The sequence below is a fragment of the Pleurodeles waltl genome, chromosome 1_1 (assembly GCF_031143425.1).
Source record: "Pleurodeles waltl isolate 20211129_DDA chromosome 1_1, aPleWal1.hap1.20221129, whole genome shotgun sequence".
In the NCBI taxonomy this organism is placed as follows: domain Eukaryota; kingdom Metazoa; phylum Chordata; class Amphibia; order Caudata; family Salamandridae; genus Pleurodeles; species Pleurodeles waltl.
The window spans coordinates 560668-564956 of NC_090436.1; the positions used below are offsets into that span (position 1 = coordinate 560668).

A 4289-nucleotide genomic window follows, 5' to 3' on the forward strand; every position below is an offset into this window, starting at 1 on the left:
GATAAGAATCACCTCCATGTCTCCCTGTTGCTGCTCTGCTGTTTGTTCTGTGTGTTCTGATTAAATACAGGTGTGTTTGCCCCAGTTTAACACCTGCCCTGACATCGGGCTGTGCGTCATTTTTTTCCTCCGCCTACCGGCCGAGAGTCATTTTTGCCCGGAAGCATAAATACGACGCACGGGCGTTTGCGTCGTTTTTTGGACGGGAACGCCTACCCTGCATATCATTAACACAGGGTGGGTTGCCGCATCCAAGAAATGACGCACACAGCGGAATTTTGTCGTCTGCGGGCTCGGGCGTCAGTTTAAATATGGGGCAACGTTTGCGCTGATTGTGCGTCAAATTTGACGCGCAAACGGAGTATAAATATGCCCCCTAGTGTCTCCTGTACATGTGCAACACAAACAGGTGATGAACGGAAAGCTTAAATTAACTCAGTGTAGGAAAGTACCATCTTGCCTGGCATGTTACCCCCATATTTCACTGTATATATGTTGTTTTAGTTGTATGTGTCACTGGGACCCTGACAGCCAGGGCCCCAGTGCTCATAAGTGTGCCCTGTATGTGTTCCCTCTGTGATGACTAACTGTCTCACTGAGGCTCTGCTAACCAGAACCTCAGTGGTTATGCTCTCTTTGCTTTCCAAATTGTCACTAACAGGCTAGTGACCAATTTCACCAATTCACATTGGCATACTGGAACACCCTTTTAATTCCCTAGTATATGGTACTGAGGTACCCAGGGTATTGGGGTTCCAGGAGATCCCTATGGGCTGCAGCAATTCTTTTGCCACACATAGGGAGCTCTGACAATTCTTACACAGGCCTGCCACTGCAGCCTGAGTGAAATAACATCCACGTTATTTCACAGCCATTTACCACTGCACTTAAGTAACTTATAAGTCACCTATATGTCTAACCTTTACCTGGTAAACGTTGGGTGCTAAGTTACTTAGGGTGTGGGCACCCTGGTACTAGCCAAGGTGCCCCCACATTGTTCAGGGCAAATTCCCCAGACTTTGTGAGTGCGCGGACACCATTACACGCGTGCACTATACATAGGTCACTACCTATGAATAGCGTCACAATGGTAACTCCGAACATGGCCATGTAACATGTCTAAGATCATGGAATTGTCACCCCAATGCCATTCTGGCATTGGGGAGACAATTCCATGATCCCCCGAGTCTCTAGCACAGACCCGGGTACTGCCAAACTACCTTTTCTGGGGTTTCACTGCAGCTGCTGCTGCCAACCCCTCAGACAGGTTTCTGCCCTCCTGGGGTCCAGCCAGGCTTGGCCCAGGAAGGCAGAACAAAGGACTTCCTCAGAGAGAGGGTGTTCACCAATTAATTACCAATGGCTGAGATTAAGTCAAGCATTCCACCAGTACTATACTTCAGCGCAACTGGTATGCCCAGACGTGGGTTGCGCTCATTGTGCCACAAGAACCAAGCTACATCTGACTGAAGAGCAGCAATCAAGGGGAGGCTGAGAGAGCATAACCACTGAGGTTCTGGTTAGCAGAGCCTCAGTGAGACAGTTAGTCATAACACAGGTAACACATACAGGGCACACTTATGAGCACTGGGGCCCTGGCTGGCAGGGTCCCAGTGACACATACACTAAAACAACATATATACTGTGAAATATGAGGGTAACATGCCAGGCAAGATGGTACTTTCCTACAGAGTGTGATCCCCAAATAGGGATCCAGTCACTAGACACCAGGGTTTTTATTAGGTCAGAATATTTTTGGGGAATTGGGGGCACCCTAGGCACGGGCCTTCCCCCCCCCCCACCCCCCCCCCCCCACCACCACCAAGGGACACATTTGTCTTTTTGCCCCACTGCTGGATGGGGTGTTCATCCCAAATCTGCTCGATGTGGAGCGGGTGTGGCGTAACGGCCGGAGCTGCCGACCACGGAGCTGGGGAACCAGGTTCGAGTCTCAGCATCAGCTTAACATCCTGGGATTCTGGGCAAATCACTTCATCTCTCTGTGCCTACCAAAAGAATGAATGTGTCCTTGTGCAACTAATGGTGCTCATGTAAAGCGCTCCAATACCTTTGGTTTGAGTTCACGCTATATGAAAAAAATACTAGACACCAGGGATAGACTTTACTTTTGCAAATAAAAAAGTAAGGTGTGTGTGTGGGTGTACTACCCTGTGATAGGGCCCGTTCCTCCAGCCCTAAAACCCCCAACGGTCTTTAAGCCCACCAATGGCAAGCAAGAGGAAATTTTTATTCTTCTGCCGTAGTTTTGACATGTGGACCAGGAGGCTAAGAGTAAATCCAAAATTCCTCTTACTTGCCCAAGTGAATGGCTGAACTAATCAGCCCATTCTTTTTCACCCAGGAAAACCAACTAACACTAGCCGATATGAAAAGTAGACACCTAGGGGATTCCAAGTTGCTGTGCCTTGCATGGATACAACAATGCCTTGCAAAGCTCAAACTTTGCCTAAAATCATGCACTCTTTTCACATTTCTGTGAAAGAAAGTTCCAGAATCCGCAGGGAATCACAAATTACCTACCACTCACATTCCTCCCACTTCTCCCAATAAAAAAAAGGTACCCCACTTGACTAACACCTGCAACACAAAAGGCTCCAAAACCCAACATGGAGAAATCAGCAATAGGGGTTGCGCTGGTATTTTGGTCCGGGCTGGACAGCCACCCAGAGAAACCTACCAAATCCAGACATTTCTGAAAACTAGCGCCCCAGAGGAGGCTAGGGTGGGGATTCCTTACTTGGATCCCACAACAGTTTCTAACCCACACTGCCCTGCAAATTTAATCGTTGCCTAAAATTACACATTTTCCTTGCACTTCTGTGATGTAAACTTCTGTAATCTGGAGGGATCCACAAAATTCCTACCACCCAGCGTTCCCCCACTTGTCCCAATAAAAACACTACCCCACTTGTGTGGCTGGGCCCGGATTCATGATAAGATGTTGTTAGCTCTCAGGCATTCTGGAGGAGACAGCGGGTGGAGAAAATCAGGGAGTAAGGAGGCAGGCCGTGTCAATACTCACCCACTCCATTCTGCAACACTTCGTTCCTAAAATTTGGTGGTGAGTTTCGGCACAGATTGTGAACCCACGACTCTTACAGAACGGATCAAACCAAGGTCAATAGGAATCCTTGCACAGGGGACTCCCATTAGCCCTGGTATGGCCCGTTCCAGTCACCTGAGAAATGTATTCACAGAAACCTAACTATCACTTGCGTCCTAAATAGTTTTATCAGTAGAACTGTAAGTTTGTACAAATTCTGCAGCCATTTCAATGGGAAATGTACTGTCTGTACATGACAACTCCCTACCACACAATGCTTTGTTACATTAAAAAGAAATCATCTTGCCTCATGTCCATTAAAGGTAGGTGGGCCACGAACGTTTGTCATTCTAAAAAGTGGTTTATGGTTCAAAAAATGTTGGGAACCATTGACCTACACAGTAAATTTACTTTCAATTGCCAAATTATAACAGTGAATAGAATCGTGATCTAACTCGCAGCTAGATCTGTGCTTTACAAGTACCGGCTTGTTTGGCACCTCCGACTGTCACTCTGCAGTCATTTCTTGATTTCTACTTCACCGTACCCGCTGCCCGCCTTGTTGCCCACTGCTGTTTGCCTTCGTCTCTGCCTATCCACCTCAGTCTGCCTACAATTTATAGTGTTTTGTTGGGCCACGGGCGTGTGCCCCCCAGTTTGCCTCTCACACCGTGGGTCCTGTGCGTCTCTTTGCTGGTCACTCAGCAAGTGTTGCTCATGTTGATTTGTCTTTCTTACAGCCAGTCATGTTGAGCACCTCAGTGTACCATCACCTCTTTTGCTTGGCTTTCCTACTCACTAAACACAGAGGACCACTCTCAAAGTTCAGCATGAAAGGACTTCTCACGCCTGGTGTGGTCTGAAAGTGTCATTACCACTAGGAGTAGATTGCTTTCAGGCGATCTGACAGTCACAATGAGCCACATCTGCCATGGAGGGCTGGGTGCATGGAGCACCCTGTGGTGAGTCTTTATGTATGGTTCCCAGAAACCCCTGGGTGGGATCTGGCGACAGTTCCCCCGCTCTGGCTCACCAGCCTGACCTATGAGACAAAAAAACACTGCAGTGCCCTTTGCCTTTCTTGCACAACAGACTGAATCCCAGTTCACCCACAAAATTAACAGAGTTGTGTGTGGATAAATGCAGAGTTCAAATGCATTGAAGTGCACAGAAAATATACGAATACGTCCATGTACACCAAATGAGTGGAAAATGTGTAAATATG

At 47.7% G+C, this 4289-nt stretch overlaps 1 protein-coding gene across 1 annotated transcript in view; it reads left to right on the forward strand.

Moving 5' to 3' along the window:
* LOC138291575 (uncharacterized) overlaps window positions 1–4289 on the forward strand; it is a 649831-nt gene that overhangs the window by 163488 nt on the left and 482054 nt on the right. The window lies entirely within an intron of this gene.